This window comes from Columba livia, chromosome 1 (genome assembly GCF_036013475.1).
Source record: "Columba livia isolate bColLiv1 breed racing homer chromosome 1, bColLiv1.pat.W.v2, whole genome shotgun sequence".
Taxonomy (NCBI): domain Eukaryota; kingdom Metazoa; phylum Chordata; class Aves; order Columbiformes; family Columbidae; genus Columba; species Columba livia.
In genome coordinates, this window is record NC_088602.1 from 52,393,012 (window position 1) to 52,413,494 (window position 20,483).

Consider the following 20,483-nt stretch of genomic DNA (forward strand, 5'->3'; position numbering starts at 1 on the left):
GACCTAACCCAAACTGAGCAAAGGGATATTGCATCTTATATGAGGTCATGTTCACTATATAAACTAGGAAAAAATTAGCTGCGGGATCACTTCTCGGGGACTGGCCGGGCATCAATCAATGGAGGGTGAGCAATAGCACTGCACATCTTTTATTTTTTTGTTCTGGTTTAGTTTTAGGTTTTCGTTGGTTTTGGTGTTTCTTGGGGGAGGTTGTTCGTTTCTTTGGGTTTGTTTGTGTCTGCTTTATTTTTGTTTTGCTTTCTCTTTCTTTGCTTTCCTATTAAACTGTCATTTTCTCAACACATGAGTTCTGCTTTTTTTGATTGTCCTGCCCATCCCATTAGGGCAGTAGGAAGAGTGAGGGAGCAGCTGCATGACACTTGATTGACAGCTGGGATTAAAACTTGACACTAAAAGCTAGAAAAAAATTCTGACATAAATCAAAATATTTTGAACCATTAGCAGAAACTTTTAAGGCATTTGTTAATCTTCTTTTAATAGTGTTTGAAATCCTCCCTCAATGTTATAATGTTTACACCCGAGCTTTTCAGATTTTTGAAAGTTTTCAAAGTTTTTCAGCTTGTGTGTGATTCCTGGAAATCCATATATGCTCTTTCAACTTTCTTTTTTGAATGAAAGTCCTTGGAATTTCTTAGATTCAATATACTCGTTTTAGTAGTGTCTCCTCGATTATCTGAGCATTCTTACATGCTGAAGATGACTCACAGACGACAATACATTTTGGTAGCCAGAGCAAATCTCAGATATTGATTTGGTTCCTCAGGAAATCATTACATACTCCTTCAGATTTTGTTAATACATTCAGCTAAAAATATATTAGACCCTAGGCAACCAAGTATGTTTTCTTAAAGTTTTGAAAATATAAAGAAAAATTTTATTCTAGAGTATGTGCAACGTACTCCATAACTAGTTCTAATGACTGGAATTCTCTTTAGATTCAAGTATTTATATACATTGGGTTTAAGATCCTGTGTTAAAAATCCAATTTAAAATTTGTATTTAAATTAAAGCAGAGGACCCATCCTAACTTCTTACAGAAGTAAATTACACAGTCACCAATAATTAGTAAAAAGATTACATTATCTGCTATTTTAAGGGTTTTTTTTTGTGATGGTGGTCATTTGTTTGTTTGTTTGTTTTTGTTTGTTTGTTTTGTCATTGTTGTTTTGTTTGTTTGTTTTTTCATTCTGAGGGGATTTCCATAGCCATAGTGCACAAAACTTCTTAAAGGAATAAACTCTGAGAAACTGAATCTTCCAACTGAATATATATTTAAACACTAGAACCTAAGTAAATACTATGATATATAGTATAATTGCTAATTATAGTACGATATGGGGAAAGATTGTGCCAAAATAAAGATATGTATGTCTGCAGTAATCAAATATCAATATATTTATCAGGATTCGTAACTAATATAATAATTATCTTAATTTTAGGACAACTTAAAGTGGGATTTAAAAAGAAAAAAAAAAAAAAGTGGATGTAACGCAGACTTACTAATCCTAAAACCATAGGTGGGAGAGGAATGTTTGCATTTTCTTCTAAAATATTTCATGTGTTTTGTGTCTTTAGAGGAATTGCTCTAAATCTCTGTAAAGTACACATCTACTCTCAAGCTCAATATCTAGTCTTTATTTAGAGTCAGAAGAGAAAAAAATAGGCATTTTTAGGGCACATTTAATCCTTATTTTTAAAATAGAGTCTAAAAGAATTCAGATGACTCAGGTTCTAAAGTGTCTGTTGACTAGAAGGAAAGCCTAAGTGTAGATGTCTTCAATATAGAAATGAAAAAGTTTACTGCGATTAATGTATTCAAAAAGCCTTTGAGAAAGGAGTGAATAAACCCTTTCTACTGTGTAAAGAGCTACAGGATCATAACTGTGGGAGCAGACTTTTATTGTAAGGCAAATATTTTTTTTAATCTGAAAAAGGCATCCTTCTAAACTAAATATTGCAACAGAACATTCCTTGTCCCTGGAGTCTGGCTATTTATACTGCAAAACCGTTCAAATCATACCCCAAAACAGCTTCAGACCGTGCTAAAAAGCATTCTCCAGAACAACTCCTACACATAGTATGGTAGGATATTGGGCTGTCATCATTTACTGCAGGGCAACAATAAACTGTGGCAGATGCTCTCTCTTAACCTCCCCCGATTCTCACTAAGGAAAGGAGGAAAATTGAGAGTGTGGGAACAGCAGGATGTGTAGTTCCAGCCACTTGGATGATAAAGGAAGATCAATACCAACACGACCATCCAGAGGGTCCAAACAGAGATAATACTAACATGATTAAATCACAGCAATTAGTCAAATATACAGGCCCTTGGACACGTTATACAGAAGTATGTTTTCTATGACTGTAAGGAGTAATAGCCCAGGCCAGTGAGAATGATATCTTGGGACAGAAAACTGCCCCGGTATGTATGATGTGTGAATGTTAGGTCTGGGTTTGTGAATGAGTGGGTCGTAATGCCACCCACAAGGTATGCATGGGAACATGACTAAAAACAGTCACAAGATGAGTGTGGTGTGTTTGGAATAACATTTTTTTTGAAAAAAAACCACAACATCCTGCCTAACCTCTTGGTCCACGCCCATATCTCTAAACCTATAAATTGAGAACTGTTAATAAAAGAAGGCTCAGCTCAGCTCTGCTCTCGCTCCTAACATGAATGTTGTGTCTGCATCTCTGTATGCAACATCCTTATTGCTGCAGGAGAAAATGAAAAATGCTTTACTAATGCCACAAATAAGTAGAGAGGAGAATGCGAAATTTACAAAACCAATCTTGAATTTCCTGGGGTAGCACAGCAGCTCCGCAGCAGAGCTGGCGTTACTCCAGCAGCAGTGGCTCCAGTGTCTGAAAAGAACATGCAGCCAAATTCAGAAAAGTGCATTTACCTAGAGGAACTTAAATGAAAGGAAAATTCACCAAAAGAGAACTGGTCTTGTTTTAAACAAAATCAGGACGTGGCCAGAGACAGTTTGCAACTAGCAGTGGGATAAGAACACCCAGTTTTGAAGGCTAAAACAGATTAATGGAGTGTAAATCTAGTGAATCACATATAGCAAATACATAGGCAGGTACAGCCTCTAACCTGCCAAGCTTAAGAGCACAGAGACATAATCTTATCTATTAAGAACATTTCTATTTTAGCACGCCATGTAAAGAACTGCACACCAGTAGGCCTTTATAAGGTACAATACTAACTTTTTTGTTATTATGTCACATATGGTCACCCTTTTTCAGAACATTCACATGACATCTCCACTACTTACTATTGCCCTGGGAGGACAATTTTTTTGTCTTTTTGCAATTTCTATTGGAGACAAAAATCCCAAATAAGAATGCATTGTACGAATATAACCTATCACAATGGAAAAGTGGTATCAAGCAGAATATAATAAACAGAATAAACAGAAGTCACTAATGATGAAGATGTCTGAGATGCTAATAGAACATTTGTCTCTCACGATTTATTTAGAACTAGCCCTAATGAAATAAACAATTTCTTTTCTATAATATTCAAGGTTGTTAAATTAATGAACTGCATATAACTAGAAAGGTTAGCAAAAAAGACTGAAAAAATTTAGAAGATCTCTCCTCATGGGCTATTCTTTTTTAAAATGAAAATAAAATAATTTGACTATTTGCTTTTTAGCACCATAACAAAATATTTAAGTATGCAATTAAATCTTATTGATTCTGAGTTAAGAGTCAGAAAGTAAGATCACTCTCAGATGTTATTTTTAAATGTTATGCAAAGTATGTAAACAGGGTTTGTGCTTTTAAACATTTACAGTTCTTAAATACAAGCAGATAAATCAACACAACAACAATTTATTTATTTATTTTTTTCCTCCTTATATAAGTAAAATATACATTAAAAAAAAAGGAACTTGAAAGCTCTTAGCATTGATAAATGTTGAGATACTTTTTGGTGTCTGGATGTGAAGCTAATGATCTATTTTTCAGAAGTGTTTCAAGACAAAAGAAAATGTTGGTATTGTGTTAAGTTGCATGCTTTCAGAGTCATTCATCTTTTCTGACATATTTACCTTGGAAATGAATACTTAATGCCAAACTTTAAGGAATTAAACCAACTGTAAATCCACTAAAAATTATCCATAAGAATATCCTAAATAAAGGTCTATGAACTACTAAATCATTGATCTAGATCTGAAATAGATGATGTAACACACCTGAGCAAGTGTTTCTGATAGTACCAATTTAAAAAATAGGTACTCAAACACCATAACACAGCTAACATGAAAACCAAATAAGAGTATAGGTAAATGTACATGCCTTCCATAAACTTATGCATTGTGCTGCATTGGATGGAGCTCCAATTCAGGCAAAGACCATAGTAAAGGTCTTGTCCATGAAAAGGTTCTCTGGCTTCTTCATCTTAAGAGTTTTGATAGCACTGTCTTAGAAGAAAGCAACTCTATTCATCATTTCTAGTGTCAAGCACAAGATGTTCAAATGGCAACATGCTGCTTTACTTTAACATAAAGAGAAGGACATGCAGGTGGTGCAATGCCATTGGTAAGTGGTAGCTGCCTACAAGTCTATCTGTTACGAGTACCTGGTTAAGTTTATCCAGAGGCAAAGGAATACATTCAGCACAACACAGATGAAGTGCTATTCACAACACAGCACAGGCCTGAACGTCCTTCCTTGGTGGATTACTAACTCTTCGATGTGCAGTAGTTTTCCACTTAGAATCACTACTGACTATTTGTGTTTCTCTGAGTGTATGTAATCCTTTCTGAGAAAATTAAGGAAGAAACATTATACTTTTGGAAATACAAATCTAGGAAAGAAAAAATATTTGATATTAATTAAGATTTTTTGTCTTGTCTTTCTTTCTCTGAGGGGTGTTTTTGGAAATCTTCTGTGAAAAGTGTCTTGGAAGGATTTAAAAAACCAGGAAAAACATTTTTTTGCAGATGCAATAAAGTGATACCATTTTCAGTTTTACTTCTGTATGGAAATTCCTGAATTTTTTTAATAGGTAGATCTCTTGTTCTCAAGGAAAAATAAGACACAGGAGGTTACAGACAAATTCCTCTGCAGGATGCAGGGAAAACAAATGTTTCCAAATGCTCATTGTGAATCCATTTTTAATTAGCCTGAAAAATCAAAATCTACATAGATATTCATATAAATATTCATAACTTTCCATTTAACCTCCCTGATATGCTTGTTTATGGTAAAAAGCAAGGTCTCACTGGATTAGATAGACAGCAAGCTTTAAGTTAAGCTAAGCACTTATTTATTCAGCTTTGTTAATAGGGTCTAATAAATTGATGATTGCAAGATATTTTTAAACATAGTCTGGATTCACTTCCATTGCTCTAGCTTTTATACCAATATATCTCTGTGAAACCAGTGTTATAGCTTGAGCATGAGTCATTGCTCCATTATTCAGCCTAAAAAGACAATAAAGAAGATGCTGATTCTGCTTCCTTCAGGTAACAAATTGATTTTATTTTACCAAACTGTAGAGGCTTCTTTATGCAGCCGCTGAAGTGGCTATCTTCTTTTCAAGAGCATACAAACTCTTTACCCTGGAAAATTCACAAATGACAACATTGTTTCCAGGTGGAAAAACATAACATTTGGCAGTAAACATTGTAACATAGATGTTGCAGTGCAGAGCCAGTACTGTTATTTGTGTATGTACACTTGTCTTTACAAATATTCTATTTGTGTTTCTAGGAAATATCAAAGCTGTTAAACTTGCTTTTATAGCAATAAAAAGAAAGAACTATAAAACACTCCACTATTTCAAATATAAAATTGAAGTCTTCTGGTAGTAATGCGGAGGAGAGAAAAGAGATTACTCAACAAATAAATTTTCAACATAATTACTTTTATGTATGTTATCATCCACCATAGATTTATTTTGTGAAGGAGTGGCAAGGGGGCAGTTTGGGAACATTTTAATTAGATGTCATGTCCACAAATAGAAGATGATTAATATATCATGTTGTGAGGACACCAAACAAAAAAAGGGATAAAGTAATACACTGGCTATGACTTGGATTTATATTTCCAACACTGACCTGTTAAGTTTTCCAAAGTGAGGCTTTTATAGCAACATATCAAGATTGCTACTAAAGAAGAACTTTTAATATCCTTTTTTTTTTTTTTTTTTTTTTTGACAATTTAGATCTTCAGATTCCATTCAAGCATATTGAATAGGGGTCAAACATAACTGCTTAAAAATATACCTAGTGGCTATGTATATAAAGCACCCTCCTAAGGCTAAAGAGCCTAATACAGATCCTAAGGGACACAAGCGTCTTTCTGGATCACCAGTTTAAAGACAAGTGGTTTACCCTAAGGTGCCTCAAGAGGCATGAAATCTTTATGATGAGTCCAAAGAATTGTGGTTTTGCTTTTCTTTGAGTACTCTAGTAGCTGAAACTCATAAACAACAGAGACCACATCTAGACACCTTAATTTAGGGGTATAAAATCTGGAGCTGAATTCCACTCTTTCTGCAATCTTACTCTATTTTTTTATCAAAATCTTATCCACTCATGTTTTCAGAAGTATTTTATAGTATAAATTTACTTGTATGCAAAGTAACCCTCAGAGAATGTTCTGATTAACTTGTCTAACTTGTCATTCAATTGGCACAATTAGATATATGTCCCAGTCTAAAGACTGATGCAGAGCTTCAGGTGAGCACCTCTGAAAATTAACTTAGCTGGTAGTCTCTTCATCTTAGCCTGACCTTCTGTGCCAGCCTGTCCTTCCCATACTGAGGTGGCATTTAGAAGTAATACTCACAACCACAGAGTAATTCTACCTCTTCTAATTCCCTGACATAGGCAGAATCACCAACTGAAGCAAACAACAGGTTACTTCCATGCCAACAAGCTTTTCAAAAGCAGTTTCATCTAAATGCTTTGATAAAATACCTTTTCCTGAGACACCCAGACCTTGACATATCATGATAAAGCATTTCCTGGAGTTTTTTAGTGAAGCTTAATAAGCTTTCATCACTTTGATACTAAAGAAGTTTCATGGACATGAGGGAAAATAACATAGTTTAAATTGTGTCAAAACTGAATAATCAGTCCTTGTTTGTTTCATTGAGATGGCAAGTAATATAATTAAATGTGCCGTGCCTTGCTGGCACTTGAACACAATCCTTTTATCTGGAACTGCACCTGTGATTTAAAGTTAACCATAAACAATATTCTTCCCTTTCTTCTCTAAGTGCCAACTTATTAGTTAAAAGCCTGCTGCCATATGGTGAGGCAGTATCTACTGAGGGGGGGTGGAAAATCAACAAAAGTTAGCTTCTAATGAAAGATCTTTCAGAAGAAAAGCTTCTGTGACTTTCGGTGAGAAATACTGGCATTTGAGTTTGTTATTTAACTTAAAACATATACCCTGTTTCCCCCCAAATAAGACAGGATCTGATATTAATTTTTGCTGCAAACCTTATTATTTTTCTTCATGTATAGCTGCCTGGACTTTATTTAAATTGACTTTTTTATAAACTGTAACTAGGGCTTATTTTTGGTGTAGGGCTTATATTAAAAGAATCATTAAAAATCCTGAAAAATCATGCTAGGGTTTATTTTTGGGGTAGGTCTTATTTTAGGGGAAACAGGATATATGTGACATTATCATGTATGGGGAAAAACATGAATAAACAAACAAGACCAAGGAATAAATATGGTCTTTTCATCATATCCTATTCTTGCAACTTGCAGTATACGGACAAAGCCTTTACCCCTTTAATTGAATTCCAGAAAATTTGTATTAGAATGAGATGAAACAGCTGGTAGGACTAATCTGCCCAACTTCATCAAGCTATTATGGTGACTTCCAAATTAATTTCCACTCAGGTGTCACAGTTTAAAGTGAGGATGCTTGCAGCTGTTTTCTGGAAAAAAAAAAAAAAAAAAAAAAAAAAAAAAAATTAATCATTGGAACTGATTTTACTTGATGCTTGTGTCTTATTTATTGGAGTTCTGAATGTATTGATTCACTAGCTCCCTTCCATCTGTACAGAGATTTTTCATGATACCTGCATCTTTAAATAAAGCAAAATTTAGTATTGAACTGCACAGGTGTCCACTTAACAGAATGTTACCAACTTTGATTCAAGGCAACTGCCTGGCCTAGAGTGGCAATAACACATACAAAAGTATTTCTCAGTTTGAAAACGTTTAGTCATGATGTCTATTTAAAAATGAATATTTGAACAATCACAGTCATTCACTAAGTGCAATGTTGTCATCTGGTGACTCGGGCAAACAGCTGTTAATAGTACGGCTTGTCACAATTAATATTAAAAATTAGAAGGAAGTCAGATTTTTTTCTCTTGTCAAGGAATTGAATGTCATAGCTACTCAGTTTGGAGAAAAATACATTCTATTGAAATGATTGCGTTGAGAGTTATCTAACTTCTACATTGTTTTCTTTCTTGTTTTTGTTAAGTTGTATGGGCCTTATCTCTAAGGATACTAAAGCTGCTTTCCTCAAGTAAAGACATGAGATCTTTGTCTAATTTTATGGGATATAAAATTTAAAAATATTTACTGATTTACTGTGAATTGCCATTCCCTTACTTTATTGTGTCACTATGTTCAAGATTTTGAACTTTCTCAAAGGAGACAAGGACAATTAGTCATAGTGTGGCATGTTTCAACTCAACAACAAAATTTCTGTTGGAGTCTTTCAAGTTACCTGAGGGTAACTAGTTTATAAACTAGAGATTTTTTTTTTTCATTCTTTGTTTTTAATTTAGAAAGTATTAAGACATTTTAAATGTTCATGGAAGTTAATACCATATTACATTGTTAAAACTATTGAACACAGTGAGAATAGAAAATTACAGATTAATTATAACTGTGCTTATTGCAGTGAGCACATTCAAATCAGTATTTGTTATTCTAATTAAGTAAATATTTTGAGATGGTTTTCCAAAAGGTGTATATTTATAGAACTATTTACATATAAGTCTTTACATGGAAAGATTTTAGTTGTGATTCAACTTAACATGGAAGCTATTCCGTGTTTTCATGTTCGAGGTTCATAGAATCACAGAATCATTGAGTTATGGAGGCACCTCGAGGTCAGCTGGTGCAATCTGCCTGCTCAAGCAGTGTCACCTAGAATTGTTTGCCCAGGACTATGTCCAGACAGCCTTAGTGCAGTCTGGATAGACAATGTTCACTGCCTACTTCTCATCTACCAGGCCAGATATTTCTCAAATTGGTAAAGCGTGACTTCCCCTTGGTGTGTACATGCTGACTACTCCTGATGATTTTTCTTGTCATTCATAGGCCTGAAAATTGTTTTCCAGGATTAGCTGCTTCGTCTGCTTCCTAGGTATCTAGTGAGATCGACTGACCTATATTTGTCTGGGTCCTCCGTTTCCTTCTTGAAGATGGGAGAGACATTTGACTTCCTTCAGTCTTCTGGCACTTCTCCAAATCACCATGATTGATTAAAATCATTGAGAGTGTCCTTGAAAAGACATCAGCCAACTTCCTCAGCACTCATGAGTGCTTCTCGTATGGGAACATGGATTTGCGTATGTCCAGTTTGCTTAGGTTAACTAAATATTCTATTTTAAATGTGAATCCAGACTAATTTTTCTGTCACCATGCTGGGAAGGAATCTGAAAGGATGGTCACAGAAGTAATAATGAAATTTTATTAAACCTTAACATCTGTCTCTCTCAGAGACGAGAGTTTAGAAAATATGTTTTTTAACAAAGGATTATCTTACTAGATAACCTGTAAATTAACCCATGGACTCTTGCAGTGATATCTAATTAACTTTCTTTTCCTTTTCTTAAGTTATAAAAATACTTTAAGACAGGGCTTTTTAATATTGGTGTCTTCTTGACTTTATGTACTTGTTACACCCAAGTTGCACTCAATGCACTGAAATATTGTTTTATGTTAAACCCAGGTTGCCTAAAATAAAGTCTTTCCTAAAAGATCTGACCAAAAATATCATTTTGAATTTAGCCCTTTCTAGTGTCACAGGGCACTAGATAGGCTGGGGCTATCAGAAGAGTTAAAATCAGATGTGCCAAGGCCCTGGTTAGCATCCTAACCAATATGTCTTTGTTTTCTTGCTCCATGTCCTTTTTTCTTTTCTTAGTGATCTTATTTTGACCAATTCATTCTCTATAATGATGAAAAAATGTATTTTTCTCCTTGCACGGTCATTTCACTGAATGAAAATAGGTACAACATGTGTGTGTTTGTACAATCAACTGATCCATTTGGATTTGTAATTATTTTTTCCCATGTGTTATGTTAATACATTTATTTTACCTAAGCCATTAAGCCTGCCCTTTGGGAAAGAACCTGAAGATTAATTACCTTCACCTCAAATAACACGATCGGTTTGATAAGTGCAGGAAGAGAAGAAAATACTTTTGTAACCAAGAAGGTAAGACCAGAGAATTTTTGTAATTCAGACGTATTGATGATCAAATGCATAACTGCTGTTAGGTGCAGTTTTGTTTTGTTTTTTGGATTTGTTTTGTTTCCTTGACTTATCCTCTGCTTCCATAAAGAAAGAACAATGAACAGATTTTATCCCTGGGCTAGTAAATTTTCATGACTTTTCATCTTCCTGCCTTATACATTATTATTCTCTGCCAAGGAGAAACAGAGAAATCTAAATCTCACATGCTGCAGTAAGTTATCCATCAGATAGCTCAGCCTGAGAACTACCTCACTCTTTTACAATGAACAGCTAGTCAAAAGAGGCTGAAAAGTCCCTGCTGTTCTCCTGCTGTATGAAACAGTAGGGTTATCAGGGATTGTGCAAACAGGCCAGACTTTCAAATAACAACAGGCAATTTTTATACTATTCCTTCAACATAATATCTTTTTTCTCTTGAATAGCTTTTAGCTTTTTTTCCTCACAATCACCCTTAAAGATCTTTATTGACTTAAATGATATTTGATTATCAGTAATACTTTATATACTGACAACTTTTTCCTTTCAGCTGGAGCTACATATTTTAAGTAACCTGTCAGATGAAAACCTATAAAATATATAAATTCCAATCAATACAAATTGCAACATATAACAAGAAAAGGAAACACTCAATTAAAGCCTGTTTTTCAGTTTCAGGACCTGAATGTTTGTCATTTCCTTATACAGAGATGATAAAAACAAATTCTTATATTTATGAGAGGTGTTATGATTACCAGAACAGGAATTATAAATATCCTGTCATAATTATTTATTTCTGAGAATTATAATTGACCTTCGACCATAGGATGATTCAGTGATTTAATTAGCTGCTGACACCAAACCAATTTTGTTATAATACATTTTCTGTATGTATATTTCACTGGAAAAGAAAATTATTATCTTGATATCATGAAAATCTGTTATATCTTCATACATGTGACTAATAAAACTGGGATGATAAGAACAGGTCATGAAAAGTTACAGAAATATTTTTAAAAATATTGAAAACTTTTTACTAAATTATGTGATACACTTTTTACTTAAAAAGTGTAAGATTTTTTGATGCTGTAGCGCTATGAAAATTTCACTTGACTAAGAGTAGGACAAAAAGTGAAGATACCACTTTAGGTAGGGGACCTAAAAGACGACGAGGGTTGGAAGTGTATTCCGGTTCAGCGTCACGGGCAGCCCCCCTCCCTGCCTGCTTTGTCTCCCCAGGTGCCCCTCCGTAATAGGTTTGAGGCCCTGGATCTTGAAGAAGATGTAGGTGAGGAGGTGGTGCCAAACCTGCCTACAAGATCACATAGGAAGAGGCGGTTGACTTCACAACTTAAGACTGCCTCTGATAATAAAGAAAGAAGGGTGATTGTAATAGGAAATTCCCTTCTGAAAGGAACAGAGGGCCCAATATGCAGAGTTGACCCTCATCTTAGGGAAGTTTGTAGTCTACCTGGAGCCCGGATATTGCTAGAGAGCTCCCCAAACTGGTGCAGCCAACAGACTACTACCCGCTGCTGGTCTTCCAGACAGATGGAGAGGAAGCTGCTTCCCTTAGTCTGAGGGGAATGAAGAATGATTTCAAGGTCTTGGGAAGGATGGTGAAAGACTCAGGGGCTCAAGTGATCTTCTCTTCACTCCTTCCGTCTTCTAGTGACAATTTGGGATGGAATAGGAAAATTCAGTCTCTTAATGGTTGGCTCCAAGACTGGTGCTACAGGCAGGGCTTTGGATTTTTTGGTAATGATTGGTTTTATAAGACACCAGTCCAGACAGTGTCATGCGGGAAAGGTTTATCCCGCAGGGGCAAAAGGATGCTGGGGCAGGAATTATCTGGGCTCATCTGGAGAACTTAAAACTAGGCTCGAAGGGGGATGGGGCTGTAGCTGGGCTTGTCCAGGTGGAGCAGCATTCTAAAACTGATGAGGACTGGGTGGCCTCCTATGCCCCTAGGGAAAAATTGGTGTGCTCTGCTCGCTCCCTGAAATGCCTGTACACCAATGCGCACAGCATGGGGAATAAGCAGGAGGACTTAGAATCCTGTGTTTGGTCGGGAGATTATGATCTGGTGGCAATTACGGAAACATGGTGGGACAGTTCACATGACTGGAATGTGGTCATGGATGGCTATGCCCTTTTCAGGAAAGACAGGCCAGCCAGGCGTGGTGGTGGAGTTGCTCTCTGTGTGAGAGAGCAACTACAATGTACTAAATTCTGCCCAGGGGCGGATGACAAGCGAGTTGAGAATGTATAGGTCAGAATTAAGGGGCAGGCTGGCAGGGGTGACACTGTTGTGGGCGTCTGTTACAGGCCACCAGATCAGGCTGAGGAAGTTGATGAGGCCTTCTATGGGCAGTTGAGAGTGGCCTCACAGTCACAGGCCCTGGTTGTTGTGGGGGATTTTAACTTCCCTGATGTTTGCTGGAAGGACCATTCAGCCAGCCAGCCACAGTCCAGGAGGTTCCTCCAGTGCATTGATGATAACTTCCTCATGCAGATGGTGGAGGAGCCGACTAGGAGAGGTGCACTGATGGACCTCATCCTCACTAACAAGAAGGGTCTGGTTGAAGCAGTAAAGGTTGAGGGCTGCCTGGGTTGCAGTGACCACGAGATGGTGGAGTTCAGCATCTTGTGTGGCAGGAACAGAATAGCAAGTAGAATTGCAACCCTGGACTTTAGCAGGGCTAACTTTGGCCTTTTCAAGCAATTGCTGGGGGAAAATCCCATGGGCAAGACTGCTTGAAGGAAAAGGGGCCCAATATAGCTGGATTGCATTCAGAGATTGCTTCTTCCACGCTCAGGATCAGAGCATCCCCCCACGAAGGAAGTCAAGGAAGGGAGCCAGGAGGCCTGCGTGGTTAAATAGGGATCTGTTGGGTATGCTCAAGCAGAAGAGGAGACTTTACAGGTCGTGGAAGCAGGGGCTGGCCACTTGGGAAGAATATAAGGCTGCTGTTAGAGGATGTAGGAAGGCAGCTAGGATAGCCAAGGCCTCCTTAGAATTACAGCTGGCGAGAGGGGTCAAGGACAGCAAAAAGAACTTTTTCAAATACATAGCAGATAAAACTAATACCAGAGGCAATGTAGGCCCACTGATGGATGGGGTGGGTGCTCTGGTGGCAGAAGATACAGAGAAGGCAGAATTCCTGAATGCCTTCTTTGTCTCTGTCTACTCTGTCGGAGGCTGTCCTGGGGAGCCCTGTACCCCTGAGACCCCGGATGAAGCCAGGTCAATGGAGGAGTTTACTTTAGTCAATGAGGACTGGGTTAGGGAGCAATTAAATAGTCTGGACATCCATAACTCCATGGGTCCAGATGGGATGCATCCGCGGGTGCTGAGGGAGCTGGCTGAAGTCATTGCTGGACTGCTCTCCAGCATCTTTGCCAAGTCTTGGGAAACGGGGGAGGTGCCCGAGGACTGGAGGAAAGCAAATGTCACTCCAGTCTTCAAGAAGGGCAAGAAGGAGGACCCAGGTAATTATAGACCGGTCAGCCTCACCTCTGTCCCTGGGAAAGTAATGGAACAGCTTATCCTTGGTGCCATCTCAAGGCATATCAAGGATAAGAAGGTTATTAGGGGCAGTCAGCATGGCTTCACCAAGGGTAGGTCATGCTTGACCAAAATCATAGCCTTTTATGAGAATGTAACAAGATGGATGGATGATGGCAGAGCGGTGGATGTGGTCTACCTTGACTTCAGTAAAGCCTTTGACACAGTCTCCCACAGCATCCTCACATCTAAGTTGAGGAGGTGTGGTCTAGACAACAGAGTAGTGAGGTGGGTTGCAAACTGGCTTAAGGAGAGAAGCCAGAGAGTGGTAGTCAATGGTGCGGAGTCTAGTTGGAGGCCAGTATCTAGTGGAGTGCCTCAGGGGTCAGTACTGGGGCCAATATTATTCAATATCTTCATTAACGATTTAGACGAGGGAATAGAGTGTACTATGAGCAAGTTTGCTGATGACACTAAGCTGGGAGGGGTGGCTGACACACCAGAAGGCTGTGCTGCCATCCAGAGGGACCTGGACAGTCTGGAGAGTTGGGAGGGGAATAACCTAAAGAAATTTAACAAGGGCAAGTGCAGAGTCCTGCATCTCGGCAGGAACAACCCCAGGTTCCAGTATAGGTTGGGAAATTACATATTAGAGAGCAGTGTAGGGGAAAGGGACCTAGGGGTCCTGCTGGACAACAGGATGACCATGAGCCAGCACTGTGCCCTTGTGGCCACGAAGGCCAATGGCATCCTGGGGTGTATTAGAAGTGGGGTGGTTAGTAGATCGAGAGAGGTCCTCCTTCCCCTCTACTCCGCCCTGGTGAGACCACATCTGGAATATTGTGTCTAGTTCTGGGCCCCTCAGATCCAGAAGGACAGGGAACTGCTGGAGAGGGTCCAGCATAGGGCAACGAAGATGATTAAGGGAGTGGAGCACCTCCCTAATGAAGAAAGGCTCAGGGAGCTGGGTCTCTTTAGTTTGGAGAAGAGGAGACTAAGGGGGGACCTTATCAATGTTTATAAATATGTAAAGGGTGAGTGCCATGAGGATGGAGCCAGGCTCTTCTCGGTGGCAAACAATGATAGGACAAGGGGTAATGGGATCAAGCTGGAACACAAGAGGTTCCGCTTAAATTTGAGAAGAAACTTCTTCTCAGTGAGAGTGACAGAGCATTGGAACAGGCTACCCAGGGAGGTTGTGGAGTCTCCTTCTCTGGAGACATTCAAAACCCGCCCGGACTTGTTCCTGTGCGACCTCACCTAGGTGTTCCTGCTCCAGCAGGGGGATTGGACTAGACGATCTTTTGAGGTCCCTTCCAATCCCAAACATACTGTGATACTGTGTGATACTGTGATGAGATAGTTCAATCATATGGAAAGAACAACAGAAAATTTATATTAACACGTGGGGCATGAATTTTTAAAAATGTCTTGTGTAATTGGTTTCTAAACCTGCAGGAAAAAAAACCACTTTTTTCCCATTAAAAAATGTGCGCATTGACATGTGTGCATATCAGCTTCCACTATTAAAGAAGTGCTACTGATTATGTTGTATTTTTGTAAGTTGAAGTCTTATAAAAATATTTCTTTGAGGAATTAAAATACTTACAGCTGGCTCTCTCAGGTCTGACAGTTTTTTTTGCACTTGCAGGGATTCCTAAGAGCTCTATTTAAAGAACAGAACAAAACAAAATAAAACAGAAACCAACACACAACAGTGAAAGGTTTGAAATTATGTTTTTGTTACTTATTATAAACATCAATAAAATATTCATATGTGCTGAAAAAGTAAAAAAACATAATTTTGGCAGTGCTTCATTTTCCCTCTTAGAGTTGTTTTTTTCTCTTCCTCTCAAAATTAAGCCTTTAGAAAGAAAGTTGTAAGTGATCTTTAAAATATGTTTATTTACCTCACATTTGCATTGAAATTAAGGAACACACTAAATTGATACCGTCACTCAGCTCACTTGCAGCAATTTGTGAATCTGAATCCCTAGGCAATATTTACCAATCCTTTTTTTTTTTTTTCTTAAATAAACAGCAGAACAGAGAATTGTGTTTAAAAAGATATAATGGGAACAGGTGTGACTGCAACATAACAATTAAGGATAAGTTAGTGCTCCCTACAAAATGAAAATATTACAGATATACGGAGAGCTGGGCATGAAGAGTTCACATCTATTCCTCATTCTTTTATGTTTCAAATGGTAATGGATGTGGTATGACATAGGTTAACATGGATGGGTAGAGAGCACGTGCAACATTGTGAGAAGAAAATCCATCGATATATAGGTGATAATTTCCTTCATAGTTAGGAGATGACTGAAGAACTCATCTTGCTTGAACAAGACTTCCCACACAAAGAAATAAAATGCCATTTGAAGGATTCTTTAAGCTTATTTCTGATATTTGTATTTGGAGAGAAATAATAGTTTTATGGAAACAGTACTTCTTTTCATTGACTATGGAGGGTTCCTTACTTTACATTCAGGTGAAGGCAAGTCCAAAAAGTTTGGAAAATTCTTGTTTGTTCTCTTTGAAGTTCAATAGTCTGCTGAACTGAGTCACAGTATCAAAATTGACAGTGCCTTGAATTTTTGTTTTTTTTTTTTTTTAATAAAATGGAAGGTGAGACAACAAACAGAATTAATTAGCCTGACAAAAGCAACTGAAATTTTCTGTAAAATAAAGACTTTTTTTCTTTTTTTTTCTCTTTTTTTTTTTTTTTCCCACAGAAGTCAGTGGTTGTCAAGGACTAGACAAAAGGGTTTTGGTCATTACTTAGTAGAGATTTGTGGATACCATATATCAGGCCCTATAATTGCCTCTATTTTATTGGTTATATTACATTATTCTGCTTTATCTTAGTAATTTTTGAATTAATGAGATATATGTACACTGTATGTGGTTTAAGTGCCATCTGTCCTTGTGTATCAAACACCTTTTACCATAAGTTAACAAAGTTTTTTTTTTACTTTGCTGCCATAACAGCTATTCAGTGGTATGTTCAGTCATACTAGTAAACTGAACATTCCTTAGTGTTTCCTAATATTTGTTTTTAATTTCAAATGAATAAAAATAGTTTTAAAATGTCATAAAATGATTTCCAAGATGTCTCAGCTTCAGACATGAACATAAGAATTATACATCCAATTTTTATCCACGAAAAAAAAAAGTTTTAAAAGTAATTTCATTCTCACTAAAGGTCAGTAGTATATGGCAAGACAGAATTTTAATTGATTGCTTAGTTAAAAAAATTAAGATCTGAAATGACATGATATCTGATTTTCCTTTTATTTAACACACTTCCATTTCAAGACAACAGTAAATCTGGTATGAACTCTCTATCTTTTAGATTTTGCTGCAATGTCACATAGATAACTAATGTATTAGTAAGGGTTTGGGTCAGTACTTCTTAAACTGTGCTCCATGGACAACTGATGGTACAGAAACCCATTGTAAGACATCTACATATTTCTTAAAATCATTAAGTTTAAAATTTTGGTGATTAATAGGCATGGTTCAGTGAAAAAATGTTGAGGTGTAACAGTGACCTAAATAGCCAATACATTGAAAAGCAAGTAGTTCAACTAAAAAGAACCTTTTTTCCAATATATTTTATGAAATCAGACTTTAGAATAAAGACTGTCTTTAAAACATTCTTAGTATATTAATAGAAATTGGGGCTATGTTTAATATATTCCCATAGAACAAAATGTTGCATGACAATAAAACATTTTCATGTATTTTCCAATACATCTCTAGCCCATCCTTTTTATTTTTATTCAGTGCAAATATTTATCTCTTGTTCTTTCTTCTCATTCCATTTCTAGTTACTGCACTTGTGCTACATACTTAAGTAAACCATACAAGGACAAGAGGAAATGGATTCAAGATGTGCCAGGACAGGTTTAGATTGGATATTAAGAAAAACTTATTCACCAAAAGTTTTATCAAGCATTGGAAGAAACTGCCCAGGGAAGTGACAGTTTAGCCACCATTCCCAAAGGTATTTAAAAGATGTGTAGATTTTGTGCCTAGGGACGTGATTTAGTGGTGGATTTGGCAGTTTTGGACTTTATATAAAAGGTCTTTTCCAACTCACATGAAACTACAATTCTCTAATTCTAAGCTATTAAACTGCCTGTTGACCTTTCCACAACAAAACTTCATGCATTTGAATTGCCTCTTCATATAAAGGCAACCTGTCTCATCTTATTCCACCTTTGTTTTACCTAAAGAGCTGGTATCCATCCGTTGCAGCCCTCCAGTCATCTTCATACTGCCAGAGTTCTGTCTTCACACATGGATCTCAAAGTTTCTGAGGGCATCACCAGGTCTGGCTGGTCTTGCCCATTCCCCCAGACGTCTCTTCACCCTACCCACAGCCAGGGACCCCATGTCAGTGTCTTGGAGCCATCAGCTCCTACTCCAGTGGTGCTGCCAGCAGGTCTAGTCTCAGGCTACCCACAGCCTTCCTTTGCCCAGCCATGGCCCCCCCAAGCTAGATTCATTCACAGGCTCGTGGTCTGGCCCAGCTTCAGTCTGGCACTACCCCTGGAGATGACCAATGCCCAGGGCTGGGGCTACCCTGGTGCCTTGCAGTTGCTCTGCTCTTGGATGTGGGGTGGGATGGGTCCTGGTTGTGAGATCCTGTGCTGTAACCCCATGGGGACCCCCACCTGCCTTCTGTTAGAGAGCAGCATGTCTCTTGTCACAAATCTTTCCAAATATTAATATAAAGACAGGATGGAGTCTTGACAATTATTACTATATCAATTCAGATTCAGGCTGAGGTCACTCAGTTCGTTTAACTAGGAGAAGGTTGAAGGGTGACCTCATCACCCTACAACTCAGCACCTACAACTTCCTCAAGCGGACAGGGAGGTGCTGATCTCCTCTCTGGTGGCCAGTAACAGGATACGAGGAAGTGGAATGATGCTGATGTAGTGGAAGTTTAGACTGGTGTGATGGCCTTGAGGCTTCCCTATTCTTTTCAAAACAAAGGTCTCATTAACGGTATTTGTTATGCCTTAACCAGCTGTTTTTAGTAACTTCCGGCAGTAATAGATGAATGCTGTGGAGACAGAACTTGTGTTTGATCCTGAAGGTCTTTGCAAAATGAAGACATAAATTTTTGAGATAAAAGCTAAAACAGTATTACTTCCTTGAGGTCTACCAAGACCTTAGTTCTCATTCCTGATTTATTGGGATGGAACCAAGGCAGGGCCATTCAGTGATTACTGACCAGCTAGGGGAAATAACGAACCACCAGCTATGCCTAGAGGACAAAACTGCTCACTTTTGGGCACTTTTGAGACCACTGACCAATTTTGCGAGACCACTGCCCTATTTTTGTAACAATCTCCTTAATTAACATGAAGAGCAAGCAGAGGAAGATGAGCCACCCTCTCCTATCTTGCATGCAAATGAAGTAAGTATAAAAACTCTTCACTTAGGACACCTATGTGCACGTGGCATTATGACATTTCATCACACTCACCACCAAGACAACAACAGAGATGGTCACTGGATCAACTGCAGCATCGACTGACCTTTAGAGTGGGGAAATTTTTCCTTTCTTCAGATATCTTAATCTGTCTCCCGTTTCTCTCTCTTTCTCTATTTCTAACTGTATTCTGGGCACATAAGGGTAATATTTTTGTGAGGTTTGTTGTTGAAGTCTTGTTAAGTTTTATGATATATTTAAAAACTTTTGTCAAGCCACTATTCACCGTAATTCTGCTAAATTTTTTTGTAAATTCATTACCTATTGTGCAATTGTTGTTACCAAACAGAATACCAAAAATTTAACTCTGCCCTCACCCCGCTGAGTGTGAATGGACAGCTGGACATAGGGAAAAGGTTCTTCACTGATAGGGTGTTCAGTGGTCACAGCACTAGGCCTGTCAAAGTTCAAGGAGCGTCTAGATCAATGCTCTTAGTCATATAAGAGCATATAGTTCTAGGTAGTCTTGCAAGGAGCAGCAAGTTAGACTTATGAGTTCCTTCCAACTTGAGATATTCTGTGATTCTATGATTTACACTGGCAGATGTCTTCCTATACTATACCATGAGTCTTTGAGCTTTAACAAGAATATGTATACCTGGTAAATTTCAGTACCAATAGTAGAAGTAAAAATTCATGGCATCTCTCTTCACATAAGATTAGGATGAGATGCGGCTAAAGGGCTCACCTAATTTATCTTTCACCACAAAGTTAAAGGTATGCTTCAATAAAGAAAAAATGTATAACCAATTTTAAAAGTCAGAAAGAGGTGGTGTCCTGTGGTTGACAGGACAATTCTAATAAAGCTAACCAGCTCTCAATCAAGTCAAAAAAGAGAATATACATATCAATTATGACCCATAAAAGCTAATTGACAGTGTCTTAAACTAAGCAAACACAACAATATCATTGCCTTGCATTTAATAAAATAACCTTTCCTTTTTTTTGGCAATTTAAAATATTTTTGAAAGTGTCTGTACATAT

The 20,483-nt window shown here is 37.6% G+C and overlaps 1 long non-coding RNA gene across 1 annotated transcript in view; it reads right to left on the reverse strand.

Annotated features, from left to right (window-relative positions):
• Positions 1-5,499: 5,499 nt before the first annotated feature.
• The window catches only part of LOC110361086 (uncharacterized), a 29,678-nt gene continuing 14,694 nt past the window's right edge, over positions 5,500-20,483 (reverse strand). Inside the window, exons 2-4 of the long non-coding RNA XR_002417422.2 lie at positions 15,600-15,656; positions 7,787-7,939; positions 5,500-5,600 (exon numbers count right to left, since the gene is read on the reverse strand). This is a non-coding gene — a long non-coding RNA (uncharacterized LOC110361086). The remainder of the gene's footprint in view (positions 5,601-7,786; positions 7,940-15,599; positions 15,657-20,483) is intronic.